Source organism: Lissotriton vulgaris, chromosome 12, assembly GCF_964263255.1.
Source record: "Lissotriton vulgaris chromosome 12, aLisVul1.2, whole genome shotgun sequence".
NCBI classification, from domain to species: domain Eukaryota; kingdom Metazoa; phylum Chordata; class Amphibia; order Caudata; family Salamandridae; genus Lissotriton; species Lissotriton vulgaris.
This window is the reverse complement of record NC_141700.1, coordinates 760,484,550-760,500,245: the sequence shown is the minus strand read 5'-3', so window position 1 is coordinate 760,500,245 and position 15,696 is coordinate 760,484,550. Positions and strand designations below refer to the sequence as shown.

The window sequence follows — 15,696 nt, the reverse complement described above, 5'->3', positions numbered from 1 at the left end:
TGTCGCAGCGCCTGTTGCCGCTGCAAGAACCAACGCTTCGTTCACTTGCGGAACACATCGCTCCGGTGGGGGAAGATTCCTGTCGCTGCGAATATCGTCGCAGAGCCTGTCGTCGCTGGGTGAGATTACCGCACCGCTTGCTTGCGGACCGCATTCCATCGCTGTGAACATCGTCGTAGAGCCATCGCATTGAGGGGCCGCGAGAGGAGATCGACACTGCGCATCGCCGCCGCACCTGAGATCGTCGCCGTCCCGAAGATCGTCGCATCGTGCCTGTGCGAGACGCTTCTTACCGAACCTGTGCACCGGAATCCATACAAGGTATCGCATCCCTCCCCATACAGACCAGTTTCATCACAACATGCCCGCTGCGTGCAGCGGGGCTGTCGCATTGCCTCCCCAGGGTCTCAGGAGTGACGCATCGCTTGTTTTTCAACGTTGCAGCTTCCATTTGGAACTTTTGTTGCATCTACAGGTACTTTGGGCTAAACGTGACGCAGCTGTGGATTATTTTAACGCAAATCCTAAAACTCTTTTAAAATCATATTCTTGAACTGTGTATGTTGGATGTTTGTTGTTTTGGTCTTGTGTAGTTTAGATAAAGATACTTTATTTTTCTAAACTGGTGTGGACTCCATTTGTGGTGTTTTCACTGTGTTACTGTGAGTGTTGGTACAAATACTTTACACATTGCCTTTGATAAGCCTGGCTGCTCGTGCCAAGCTACCAAGGGGGTGAGCAGGGGGTACCTAAAGAGTGTATCCCTCTTACCCTGACTTGAAGCAAAGGTCCCTATTTGGACATTGGTATCTACCTCTGCCAACTAGAGACCCCCAGATCTAAAAATGCAATTTCTTGCTTCAACTGAAGTAAATACATCTGACTGTACTTCTGCAGCAAAAACAGCACTACTGAGGTAAGAATTTAGAACCCTACAGTAGAGTATCTCTAATCAGAACTTGTCTACCTCCCACATATCCATACAGATCTTCTCCAAGGCCTGGAAAAAATATGAAACCCTGGATCCCCCCCTCCCTTGAGTGCTGAACAGAGGAGGAAGGATGAACAAGTCTTTACATTTTTATGGTTGTGGAATGGTGCTTCTTTTGTCTAGCCAAGGGCTGTCCTCTCCCCTGTTCATATCTGGACTCATGGTATATTTGCTGGTACTGGATGATGCTACTCATATAGCCATGGTTCAAAGACTATTAAGACTGGCCACTCTATCTCACCAGGTCACCTACTACAAGATGTCTTCATTGTGTTTGTTTCCTAATGTTTTTCTTCATCCAAACAAAGACCTACCAGAGAATGGCATGGCCAAAATCTTGTGTTGTCTTTCTGATTGCAATCCTGTCAACCTTACGCATGAGCGCATATGGAGCGCCATTTCATGTATGATCCCTCTTGTAGCAAAGTTCTCCACCCCAGCTGTTGCCACATCAAGTGATTTAACTCCATTTGACCTTCATCGGAAACCTTCTTGACTTCTTGCTTGAGCTCAAACAGATACACCGCCTCTTCTCAACCAATATAAATGTGAAGTAGTGACCAAGAAGAACATTCATACTTTTAGCTCTTAATGCATAGGCACTGATAGTACTTCTTTCCCAAACACACCAACATTTTACTGTCCTCATCCAGATGCCAAAAGAAGCAGTTGCATTCTAATACCTTCTTGTAACCACAGGATTATCCAGCAGGAATCTAATCATGTCAGGCTTGTATTCCAAATTGAGACCGAGTTAGGCCATTTTATGGTAACAGGAAAGGAGAGTATTTTTGCAGAACAACTATCAGTACCCTTACACTGGCACTTTTTATTTTTAATGTTCTTTCTATTAACCAGTTGCTCCATACACCATTCCACATAATACAGAGACCGGGTACAATCTGGCAGCAGTGATCCGAGGGAACAGTATAGTCCATACAAAAAAGAATAAATAAAAGACTCTCAGATTTTGATCCTTATAACATTAGGTCCTACCCGCCTACCGATCTCACCCTCTCCAACCCTACGCAGTTAAGTCCTGTACTGTACCCATGAAGCCCAGATCTTTTCCCATTTTTTTGGGTACCCTCTGCTTTGGTAGATGACTTTCTCCACCAGTTGGCCCCAGTCTATAACACTGGCACTTTTGTAATCTTTGTACGCCAAGTCTGCAAATCTTCACCTGTCTTAACAGACAGATATCTGGAGTATGAGGTAAAGGAGATGGTAGATTTATGGATACATTGAGGCAAATTTCAGTACCTGGTGGTGTGACGGGGTACTGTGTGTCAGAAAATAATTGAAGCCCACAGAATTTGTTCATGCTCCCCCATGTCCACCAATTGGTAATGAAGTTGAAACCTGGTCCCAAGATTACTTCCTGGTGTCACACCTTAGGGACCGTGTGCTGTGACGATTCAGGCTAAAGACAAGCACCCATTCATGCATAAGTTGCACAGGGGTTGGAGACTGTGAATAACAAGCAAGTGGAAAGGGAAGAGTTGGGGAACATGTCTAGCTGACAGACTGGTCATTACACATTTCCTATTTTTGGGTACCTTTTAAGGTCGTTTGTGGCAGAGCTTTATTTAAGATCATTTTGACGAACAGCCTTTGCGTTGCAATGTCATGAGTTGCTGTGGCTCTCGGCTTTCATACCGGTTTGTACCCATTACCCATCCCGCACATTTCTTGTTTTTGTCTCTTCTGGTAGACTCCCTATTAGGACTTCCTTTCTCCATGGTGCTGTTATTACTTGTTCTTTCTCTTGCATGCCTCCTAGCTCCAACTGGTGGATTCGTGGTGGCGTTCTGGATCCCTCAGCTGGAATCAACGACTGCTTAAGTCTCAACCCAGCAATATCCACTGCTGACACTGGTACCCTCTCAAAATGGTAATATATGGTATGCACTCCTGTAGGAAGGTGGTTATCTGACTATGGTTACCCCCATCTTTTTGCCTGGTGTTTAGCTGGTTTTCGACTTAGTTGACCTGGGGCCCTGCTATTCAGGACCCCAGGCCCTCTGCTCTCTCTGTTAAAATGGATTTCATGTACTTTAGGTGCATTTACCAATTGGTATTGGGTCACTCTTGTAAGTCCTTGTACAGTGTACCATAGGTACCCAGGGCATAAGTGTACCCAAGGCCTACCAGGGGCTGCAGCATGTATTATGCCACCCCTGGCTGGCCATCTAAACAGACACAACTGGCTGGTAACACAGCTGGGGCAAGGTGGTGTAATCACCCTTTGCTGTAGATATAGTATACCTATATCTAACCCCAACATGGACACATATACTCCTATAAGTCACTCCTATGTCAGGCCTTATCAATCCTGAAGGCAGAGTGCTTGGAATTATTGGAGATGGTGCTCTAGCATGAGCTGAGCCTGTCGGCAGCTTTTGGAACCATGCCCTTATAGCTGTTCCATGATAACGCTATACCATATACTCTTAAGTGCATTATAATCCTCGCGGTTATTGCTAACTTTGGCATAGCATTATCAAAACATGTTGTGTAAGATGTCATACGCTGTGGAATACTACCCCCTCGCCAGTTCTGGCGACGGGGGTAGCATTCCACCCTTCTAGAGGGATAAGACATGTATGTAACTCAAACCCCGGTTAAAGTTAACCCAAGCCTCAGCATCACAAAATGGATGCTGCTGCCACAGACACAGATCTGACCTCCTGCTGCTGGGAGTCCTTCCAGCAACGAGGCCTGGACAAAGGATTCCCTGCACCACCCCAGACAGGACTTTGTGTATCCAGATAGGCAGGGCTGAAAGGAATGAGACATGCCTGCGGCACACAGGGTGTCCCTGTGCATACCCCGGTTCAAACCAGTTGCTGGGGCACTCCAGACCCAGCTCTGGTGCGATACCGGACAAAGGATAAGGGGTCTGCCTGGTTGCTGCTCGACGCATTGTCAAGTCACTTGCCGGCTGGCTAGTGGCCTCCTAGACGACGAACTTTGAAAACTACACCGCTGGTCTGGTTTCTCCAGACTGGCCCTTGCTTCCTTCCAAAAGAGTAGTACTCACCGCGTGGGTTGCCTTTGCCAAGGCCTGTTGACTCCGATCTCGGAACAGACACCGCCGACAGCGAGAGCCTGCGTGGGACAACTTGTGCCTTCATCCTGGTCGTCAAAGACACCTCCTGGTTCACGTGGCAGCAGAGTCAAGCGTCACCTCTTCACCTGATCGCGACAACATCATCTGGTTCCACTCCGGTCACTGGCTAGTGACTGTGAACATTGTCCCCTCTGCTTTCAGGTCTCCTTCTTCCTCGATCCACCCTTAGATCACTCCGGACATCTTCCTCCTGGTCGCCTGCAGCATCTTTCTTCAAGGCTCCATTGACTTCAACGCGGAAACCCAACACACTTTCACACCTATGCAGCCGCAGCCCCTGGGTCAGGTAATGAGAGCATTTCGGTGCTCTTAGGTAGATTGACTCTCCTAGTGTCCAGGTATCCTGTAGTTTCAGTCTCAACCAGTTGCAACTGTCTTTACTTACCTATTTCGTAATTTGTTCATGCCCATTGACTTTGCATTGAAAACCTGCTTGTGTGTTCTAACACTGCACACGCGTCCCGTGGGCCTCCTGCTCCTTACCTAAGGTTAGGGTAGTGTAGCTCCAGCGATTCTACAGCCTCTGGGCATCTTCATTTCTTCTATCGTTCTACTTAACCCATTTACTTAGTATATGGTTTGCAGTGCCCCTAGGGCACCATTGTAATTTGTGCGACTTATTGTATTTTTCTGAAGAGTATTGTTATGTGCTTAGCCCTCTGATCTCATAAAGAGTTCAGAGGTGTTTGTAAGTAATAAATATATTGTCTATTTTCATAACAACCTGTGTGGTGTCCTTTCATCTGGTATTCAAGGGGTTATATGTGGTAAAACAGCTGGCTTCACATGCCAAAAGAGTTTAGCCTAAGACTGCTTTGTCCATGCTACCATTAGGATAGCTGGTCTATAAGGTTGACTTACAACCAATCACCATAAGGGTTGTTTGGACTGATACAAGGTGATCACTAGAATTAGTGAGCATCATATATCAGGCCAACTTCTCACAACTCCCAAGATCTCACTGTATTCTCCTCTTACCTGCTCTCCTTTGGCTCCTATATGACCAGTTCCACCAACTCCCGACCCTCAAACATTGGGATAGCGTTGTACCATCCCTTGACTGAGACAATTGCATTCTGAGGAGTGAGTTTCAGTCCTCTCTCTCTCTCTCTCTCTCTCTCTCTCTCTCTCTCTATCTCTCACAAACTCCACTTCACTGTTTTACTTAGATTCCTATTGTAGGGAGCAAATAAATCTTGCGTAGGCATTCAGCGATGGCAGGGACTTTCCACAGCTCTAAACCTCTGGAAGCTGACATGTGTCTGCAGCATCAGAACTCAGCCATGTGTCTCCTACCTACCTCACCTTGAAACCAGGCTCCTGACGGCTTCTTCTGCACTCAGCCATGTGCTTTTTACGTACCTAATCTCTAACTTCAGGTCTCCAAGAGACGTCTGGCGGCACCGTCAACATTGGGTCATATACTAACCACCTATCTGATCTAAGACCTCAGGCACCTGTCTGCATTGTCAACACTCGCCCAAATGTTTTTTATCCACCTGTTTTCCAGCCTCAGGCCTATATCAGGAACCATGCTGTGGTGTCAGTGTTCGTCCATGTTGGTCCTACCTACCTCCTCTCCAATCTCAAACTAACTTGAAGCTCCTCTGTACGGTGTCAACCTCAGCCATCTGATTTCTACCTATGTGCTGTCCATGCTTAGGTATTCATTAGGCTCACTGTCTACTGCATCGGCACTCAGCAAACTGTTTTGAACCTATCTGATCTTCAACCCTAAGTCTACAGCAGGCTCCGGATGTCTGCCCCTGCACTCAAACACCTGTTTTCTTTTTACCCCATCTCCAACCTCAAGTCTAAATGAGGTTCCTAGCTGTGGCAGCATCTCTCAGCCACATGTTTTCTACCTACCTCATTTCCCCCTCAAATCTACATCATCCTCGACTGTCCTGCCTCTGCACTACACTTGCCAGCACTGTTTGCTATTTATTTTTTTCCTGTGGGAAAGTGCCCATTTTGACATGGTGAGCCCCCACTTTGTGCCTGTTATCTGGTGTAACTTTGAATGATAGTGTACTGGGTTCCTGCTAACCAGGTCCCCAGTAACAGTCTTCTTTCCCTAAACTGTACGATTGTTCCACAATTGGCAGCCTTTTAAGATAACATAAAACAGGAAAAACATAAAAGTTACAACATGTCCGCACCTCATTAAGAACTGGTACTTAATAATTTTTACAATTTATAACAGTAGATAAAAACAAATAAATACATAAAATTAAAAAGGAGAGTTTCACAATTCATATCATTAATTAATGTTCAGTACAAAACACGTAGTCCATGATTTCATGCCTTCTCCCTCTAATATGACTAAGATTCAAGACAAGCCCTTGTTCTCACTACTTTTTCGTGGGCCGAGCCCCTACCTGCATTATAAAAGATTTGGCGTTGTTGATAGCCAGGTCTCGGATCCCCATAATGGTTACATAAGAATCCAATAAGGATTGTAGTCCCCTGGCTGTTCTGGCTATGAGGACCGCGTCATCCGCATATAGTAGGACCGGGAAACACCGGCGCCCTACATGCGGATAATCAGCCCCCGTTGCAACCAAGGCTCCTTCTAGGTCATTTATATAAAGATAGAACAGGAAGGGGGCCAGAATGCAGCCCTGGCGCACCCCCCTTCTGATTTTAAAATCCCTGGAAACCCGAAGATCCTGGGCAAATCTAACATTCGCCTTTGTTTCTCTATGCAGATCCATTAGGAAGTCCACGATGTTGGCCTCCACCCCCAAGGCCCTCATGGACTGCCACAGTTTGGCCCAATTAACACAGTCAAACGTGGACCATAAAGGCCAGATAGTAGTCATATAGAGGGTGTAGACACCCTGTAAGTAGGTAGCCCATTAGCTACTATCTGTCGCTCCTCTTAAACTACCCTTAATTGAGTATTTAGGTGGCACCCCTGCACCCAAGAACTCTGATTTGGCAGGTCAACAGAAAAAGAACGAAGAAGAGTCACCACCTGGCAAGGACTGTAGCAGTACTTTGGAGCGAAATCCGGCCATCCTCAGCCCTCTCTTGACAGTCGCAACAGAGTGACCCATCCTGTGAGCTGGGAAACTACCAAAGCGTTGGGTAGCCTGCCAGCACTTTGAAAATTACCTACAATCTCCCTTGAAGTAGAGGAGCTACTCCCGTGCAGGCCGCAGGCTGAGTCCGGTCCACAGCCTTGCAGCTCTGCGGCCTGACCAACGCCCAGAAGACCTGGAGAAGATACTCATGCTCTGGAAGGTTAGAACTGTCTCCATACCGAATGTGAAGACACGAGGACCAACCAGATCCATGCAGTACCAACGCCCTACAGCAAACACCAACAGCGAGAGTGCAGTCTGGATTCTCACTGCACCAGGACCAAGCAACCACTGAGGACCATCAGCACCACTTCAAGAGTGGCCTAGCTACCTTGATTTTGCCCATCAGCTGTTTGTCCCTGACTGCAAGGTGCATCTTTGTGCACTCAGCCCAGGCGACCTAACCTCTCTGCTCCTGAGCCCCTTGGCCCGGGTCCGATGAACCGGCTGTGCCCCCGTGCTCCAAGACCACTTGCGACCTGAGCCACCATTTGGGAGCCATTGACTTGCTTGCAAGTCCTCTTGTGCAGCCTCTTTTCAGGTGGCCCTCATTCTCCGTAGCATGCCAGCTCACCAACACTCTGCTCATGGTAGAACCTGGTCGGTTCCCGAAGAACTGCTGGTAGTACTTTGAACTTTGGCCTACTACAATTCAGATCCCAGATGGTGAACCCTAGAAGCTGACTGTACCTACCTTTATGCATATTTGACCTTTCCTTCTATATGATTGCATTGTGCATAAAGGCACACAACTTTAAAAGCTTTTTTTTACTTGTACGATTTGTTACTGAGAAAAGTATTTACCTGTGAATTAAGTTCTTGGTTTCAAAATCTACATAAAAAGAAGTGTTATTTTTCTAAATTGTTCTCAGATGTATTCTTTGAGTGTGTGTCTCATTTATTTCCTCTGTGAGTACAACACATGCTTAGCACTACTCTCTGATAAGCCTAACTGTTCATACACACTACCTCAAAAGAGTGCATTAGTATTATCTACTATAGCCTCTATAAACCAATTAGGGACACACTGGACTCTCTGCACAGTGTACTACTTTTTAAAGCCGGCTTCCTACATATCCATAGAATTATTTTGATGTGATTTACTGTAAAGAAAACCAATAAAAATGATCTAAAAAGTCTACATCAGTCTCCTGGCTATTTACTCAGTATTCAGCCATGTGTTTTCAACCTTAACAATCTCTAATCGCATGGCTAATTCAAGATCCTAGGAACAGCATTAGCCTTCAATAATTTCCAACATATCTTCCTCATCTCCAATCTCACCTCTACATCATGCCCTTTGCTAAGGTCTCAAAACCTTGAGGCAGCATTTTTGCAGCGTTCTCTATGCAATACAAGCACTGGCAAAGCCAATAGGTTTCACTTATGCAAGATATATTGGCTTTATCAATGTTTTTTAGACATATTACACAACAGTGCGGGCTGCTGTACAAAATGGCATGAAGTAAAAAGAAATGTTTTTTAAAAAGCGGTATGACGTGGCCAGCATGGACAGAGCCATAGCACTTTTTTTTCTTTAAGCCATGTTACAAAGCAAAACACGATGAAGTCTAAAAAACATTAGGCAAAACCAAATAGCACTCGCATTTGCGCAAGCTATTTGACTTTGTTTAATGTTTTTTTTGGGGGGGGGGGGGGCAGGTGGGTTGAATGGGTCAGGGGGAAACATTGGGGACGGAGGGGTGTAACACAACGGAGGGCATTGCAGTGCAGGATCGTTGAGCAACAAGCGGTAGGTGTGGGGAAGGAGGTTAGGGCACAGTAACATAACAGAAGGTGGAGGGATTGTATAGGTAAAGGAAGAAACACTAGGAAGGTCAGGAGGATGAGGGAGAGAGCAACAACACTGCATAGAGCAGGCAGGGGGTGGGCTGCAAGAGCATGGATGGTGGGAGGAGGGACAGACTGGAGATATGTGTACTCTGACAGTGTGCTAGTTAAAACATTATTTAAACTATCAGCAGGAGCCACAGACAGGAAACCGAGGTCTATGCTCCACAGCAGGGATATGCACTTGAAGACCCAGTGATAAGCAGGAGCTCAGCAGGAGGAGGTGACCAATCAGAAGCAAGGAAAGGAGAGTGACGTTGAAGCCAGCCAATGGTAAGTAATGGGCGGGCTCTAAACCCATTGTTAAGCTTGTTTTTGTTGACAAAAGATTTTACTAACATCGCATGCACACTAAACAGGTGAAAGCTAATAAAACAATTATTTATTTTTTATTTCCAATTTGGATATATATTCCAAGACGGAGGGACTGAGTAGTGATACAGGGGTTGCTCATCTTCCCAAACATTTAACCATATAAAAACAATAGGAGGGAACCCCCTACTGTGCTGATCATTCCAGCCCAAGGGGACCACCTTATGCTATTAAAAGGACGCTCACCCACTGGAACTCCAAGTGGCATGCTTCATCATAGAGTCCTTGTCATGATACCTTGTGTTCTTTTGGTTCCGCATCTTAGACGGGGAAGGAGGAACCAAATAGCTTCATGGATGGGAAGAGACCTTTGATGAAAGTTTGACTAAAAGGTCCACCTGCTTCCTTACCCTCATGCAGCTCTAAATAGGACTTTACTAAAGCAATGCACACATAGGGACCAAATGGGCTGTATCTATGGCATGTATGAGTATGATGAATGGAAGTTTCACTATTCAATTCACACAACTAGGATACTAACAGGATCTTTGTGCGGTCCTGATGAAAGCCAACTAGTCCTGTGAGGAACTGGTGTGATGGCCGAAAGTTGTGGATACAGAGGATACTAATTTCCTTAGTGCATTCCCATCTGTTTTTAATTCCATCAGGGAGCCCTTTGATAATAAAATTAATCCTCAGGGCACCCTAGACTATTTTAAATCTAGGATGCCACCTAATAAACAAAGAGCTCCTTTGGCTACCAAGGTTGAGCCCATCTAGACAAACTAGGTATCTGGACGAGGACTTTCGGATGAAGGATTCCACTTGGAATTCCAGTGGGTGAGAGTCATTTTAATTTTGTGTAGCGCAAACTAGGATCAATCCGGTGCCAAATGTATTACTAGAGTTATTTAAATAAGAACACTTTAAATAGGTAAATACTTTATGTTTGTTTGCATTACAATCAAGGAAGAAAGGCAATTGACAAATATAGATTATTTGAACAAATGTAGGCCAAAAACTGTTTGAATGTGGGCATCCACAATGGCCCGCATTACTAACTGGGTGGAATAGTATTTACAAAACCCACCAAGTTCCATTACTCAGGGATGAGCTATTTATCAGGCATGGTAAATACCTCCTATTCCAAGTTTGCAACATGAAAATGAGGCATAACCTGCCAAAAAGTGTTTTACACATAAATTCCGCATGTTTTTCCTTTAATCTGATGCCTTTTTGCCTGATATATTTCAGCAGGTTTTGCCTGTCGGAATGATCTTGAGAAAAATTCAAGAGTGTTATAATTGTAAAACAACGTATAATTTTAATTGGAAATGAACCATGTACTTGTAATGAGGGCCACAGTCTTACCATCACTAGTGCATTGAGGCCACCCCAGTCCTGCCAAGGCTCACCTGCCGCCCCTGATGTCAGCAACGAGCACACCCACCTAGGGGTAAAGGAAGTGTCACGTCTCAGCATCTCAACAGCTCCTGGCTAACTCATGGCATATAGTAATTGAATGATAGCGTTGTTTCAATGCTTCGTTTAAGTGGGTGGGCAGCATTTTTTCCTTCAAATGTAAGTGTCTAACACCCCATAGGAGAGATCTAAAACACAACATGGCGGCCTTCTTGGGATGCTTGTGATCATGGCCTGGATCAACACCTGACCAGAGAAATCACGCCTCTCTGGTCCTTTGCTGAATGAACAGCAGGATCCAGCCTCTGGCAACAACATTGAAACCAATATCAGGCATTCACAGCCCAGTAATTTCAATAACGCCTGCCACTCAAACCAAGTTGGGCCACACACTTACACATGGACTACTAGAGCAACCTACCATGACAGGAATACTCAGGCTTAAGAGGACTATGGACTGGACCACTTGCCTGATACAAGACTGCTCTACGACATCATACTAGTAGCAACCTGGCACTGTACAATACCAGCGCAAAAACAACAACCCAGAACAAACATAATTCAAAGTACTTCACTCAAACTCGGGTGCAGTGCACAGAATACAAACGAGGAAACACCATACCACCATTACACAATACACAACGGAGATGGAGGAGTGTTTCTGGCTGACTTTATTTGGTGTACTCTTATTTTTAATGGTAAAACACTGCTTCCTGAGTGCACAATCAAAAAACCCCAGCGACGTACTGCACATGTTGCTAGTGCAGAGGTTGAAAACAAAAAGTAAACTTTTCAAGAGCGAAAACAAGTGTATGAGACAAAAGGCACAAAGAGTTCTACACCGAGTGGTCAATGTCAAGAAAATGGAGTCGGTGCTGTTGTTCAAGGGTTTCTGGACTTAGGAGGTGAAAGGAGTATAGTTGCTGCTTCTCATAGAACTCTCTAGTCTTTTATAATGTTCGCTTTGATTGATTTAGAGAAGCAATGAATTGCAGTGCTCCATTGCTTGGTCGCGTTCCATGATGAACTAGAATGGCGCTGGCAGCCTTGCAGACCATATAGTGTTCTGTCAGATTTCCTGGGCTTAATACATTACCTCAGAAGAATTGGGTACCTCTGTACCAAGCCTTTCAGATTTTAAAACCAGTTGCCTGATGGTACCAGTAGGACAAGACCTATGAGTAGCTATATGCAATGAGTGGAAATATTGTGTCCTCAATTAACTAGTAAAGCAGATCTCTCGAGTGTCTCATTCCAGTTGGCAACATTGTGTTGCAGATCAAATTGTCCAGTTTCCTTCTAGGTAAATCAATATATCCTACGGCATATGAAGCCATTATCTGCTATCCCTGACTCCCAATCTGTTCGCCCTGAACTTCTCCCCAGAAAAAAACATAAATGCAATAAAAATTGTCTCATTATATAGAAAATAAAACTTTGACTAATAGACACCATTTGTTAGGACTATAATTTCCATCGTAAGGCTCCAGTGTGTGTCCTTGCATTAGTTTCGTTGCTAAAACACAGCCCAGCTGCAACGGGTGCCATCTTGACTTAGTCTATTGTATCAGGCTCCAGATCCCAATTGGGATTTTCACCTCTAGGCTTGGGCCCTCCACTTTTCTTGGCCATCACAATGTGGCTGATGCTGAGAAGGGTGACTGCCACGTTAGTGGCCAGTTTGATGCCCCAATGCTTAACAAGGAAAGGGTCGAGGATACCCGCTTTGGCAGCATCAATTGTGTCTGGGCCGTCTCCCACAAGATTGAGACCTACATTCGGAGCCTGCAGCTGGTGGACAGCCTTCAGGCTAGCCATGGCCTCGTTTACATTGAGTCCAGCATTCTCAGCAAGTGCCCTTGGAAGGGACTCTAGGGCATGAACAAACTCCAGTATACCGTAGTGCTCTGTACCTGGGTGGGTTACACCAAGAACACGTAGCTTGACACACAGTTCTATTTCTGTGGCTCCTGCTCCTGGAACCAGAGTTGGGTCCATGGTGAGAGCTTTGTAAACTTTAACTGCGTTGGTCACGCCTTGTTCAACATTACTGAGTAACTCTTCAGTAGACCCACGGAGGATAATGGTGGCAACAGAACTACATCTTTTTTGCTTCTTGAAGATTACAACTTGAGCATCACCAATTTCATCCAAATAAACTTGATCACAATGACCAATGTCTTTATCTAGCGGAGGAACCAGTGTCATCAGTATGGTGGCCCCTGTTGCCTTTGCCAGGTGTCTCATGTCATTCCTGGATGTCATCTTGACCACCATTAGTTTGTATTTGTCAGCGTAATAGAGGCCCAGATCCTCAACTTTGCCAGCTACTACAATCACGTTAACTCCAGTGTTGGCGATGGACAGCACCCGTGCTGCCATAAAATCTTCTTGACAACTGCCAAAGCTAATGAGGTCGGCAGCACTCTCCAGCAGTACCGTACCTGTGGTCTCAGTGTTCATCATGCCAAAACCGCAAGAGTAGATAGCAACATTGGCATCCATGATACTGGTGACAAGGCCCTCTGCCGTCCTCTTGAAAACCATGCCTTCCAGCAGAGAAGAATGGAGGATGCTGGCCCCAATGATCTTACAGACCCTGATATTGTCTGCATTGAACTGTCCCTCTGGGGTCAGCACAGAAATGCAGCTCTCTGCCACCAGCTTAGACAGAAACTCTTCATAACCAGTCAACTTGCTGGCAATCACAGTTTGAAGAACCCGGGCCGTTTGGACCACATCTCTGATGTCCTCGACCGATGAGCAGCAAATGCTCTTTAGGATCTTCAAAACTTCCTTAGAGGCCATCTCATACCCAGCCGTGACATCAGATACAGTCAACCCAAGCTTCAGCAGCCCCTCTGCGTTTTCCAAAAGTCCTCCTGCCAAGAGAACAACAAAGTTGGTGCCATCACCCACTTCTTGCTCTTGCGATTCGGATGCTGTTCGCAGCAGTTTGGCTGCTGGATTCTCGATCTCCAACTCCTTTAGTATGGTTGCTGCATCAGATGTGAGAAAAATCTTCCCGAAGTGGTTTACCACTAGCTTGTTGCTGCCCCTCGGTCCATAGCAGCCACGTAGGCATCTCACCAATGCTTTACAGGCTGTGATGTTGTTGAAGAGTGTCTCATAGAGCCCGGTGAAGTACTTAGTACCTGCCCGGAGCATCTGAAGGTATCCTGGGGCAATGGGAACGTGTGCTGCCATGACCTGCAGTGAAAAAGAAGACAAATGTTGACTTTTAAAAGCTCAGCTTGGGAACCAGTAACCTGACAAAGCAGCCATGGAGATAGCATGTCGCAATATTGTCTAACACTTAGGGTAAATGCAGTTCTAGAAGAAATATATGCAAACAATATATTCAAAAGTAAAACGTATAAAACCAAAAATCTTACCATGAGAAATGTGTTGGCATTAGAATAAGGAATATAGAATTCAGCAAAAAACTAGACTTTAGGCTAGGGTGAATGTTAGAGTTAAAACATGGGTTAATATTTGAAGGTTATGGTTAACTACTGGGTTGGTGTGATGGTGAGAAAGGCTAAGGATAGGGGTTGGAAGAAATGTGTTGGGGTAGCGGAAGGGTTAAAGTAAGGATCAGAAATAGGTGAAGGGTTCAGTCAAGGCTAGAGTGAGAGCTCAGGTCAGTATAAGGGTTAAAGTAAGGTTAGCGAACGTGGTTGGATTACGATTATATGAATAAGTTACTTACCTTAAGTGGAAACTCTTTTTTTAATTTCAACATGTTTTATTTATTTTATACAAGAACACCATAGCAAATCGGTTACAGGGTTAGCATAGGTTGTCCCAGGTGAAGTTTACACATCAGTGTCCTAAGACAGTGTGTCACGTTTGTTTAGCTAGCCCCCCATATCAATATTAAGAAAAAAAGAAAGAGAGTCAGACAGAAAAAGGCAGAGAAAGGGGGAAAGCGGAGGTAAGAGAAGGGCAGAGAGAATTACATTTCTTATCAATTACATCTGACATTCTATGGAGCTGTTGGCACACAAACTCTAACCACAGATTCCTCATCTTCTGAATCAGGCACCAGACGGGATCTAGAAAACGTGTAACAGCTCCTGCACACTGGAAGGTGATGTCATTGGCTTCCATCGATACTCCATTGTGCCCTGGACTTTATGGCACAGAGCTACATAGAGGCTACATACATGGCCGCTGAGATCAGTTTTTCACCTTTTTCCTACACCTTCAGGTGCAGTAACATGATTGACATGATTGATGTAATAACTCGTGGTGAGAGAATCTAACTTGGGACCTTAGTAATCCCTGAAAGTCTACCACAGAACAGGGAAATGGGTGGGCGGAGAGACATATAATTACCTAGAGTATCAACAAGAAACGCATTGCCGGAAGTAAGAACTTTATTTTGCAGATGTATACTTCTACCCACATATTCCAAATCTTTTGATTAAGCTTCACATCAGTGGATCTGAGGAGCTGACTTACACCAGGAAGTTATGCCAGATCTAAAAAGTCAAATGGTCCTCTCTGCGGACCTGAGAATCAACAGAGTATTGTCTGATGAAAGTATGGATGAAAGACTACATAGGGACTGGCAGATGTCCAACATGGGAATATCCCCGAGCTAACCATAGTTGCACCCATCACTTCAGTGGAATGAGTCCTGAGACCCTCAGGAGGCCTAACACCGTTTGATGCAGAGGAGAAATCCTTGGACTAAGCTACACTTCTGGACGGCATTTCCATTTTCTGTATGGGTAAAACCAGCAACGAGCTGGATATCAATTAGGTACTCCTTAGTTATATCAATAGAGAAGTTAAGAACACATTATGGGCCTAATCTGTAATCTGTCCTCCTCCTTAGATGGATGCTGGAGAGAAAAGAATGGGAGAGGCATAACTGACTACCTCCCTGA

General features: G+C 45.1%; 1 pseudogene; it reads right to left on the bottom strand.

Moving 5' to 3' along the window:
* Positions 1-12,268: 12,268 nt before the first annotated feature.
* LOC147678608 (T-complex protein 1 subunit theta pseudogene) lies at positions 12,269-14,008 on the bottom strand (annotated as a pseudogene).
* Positions 14,009-15,696: the final 1,688 nt, after the last annotated feature.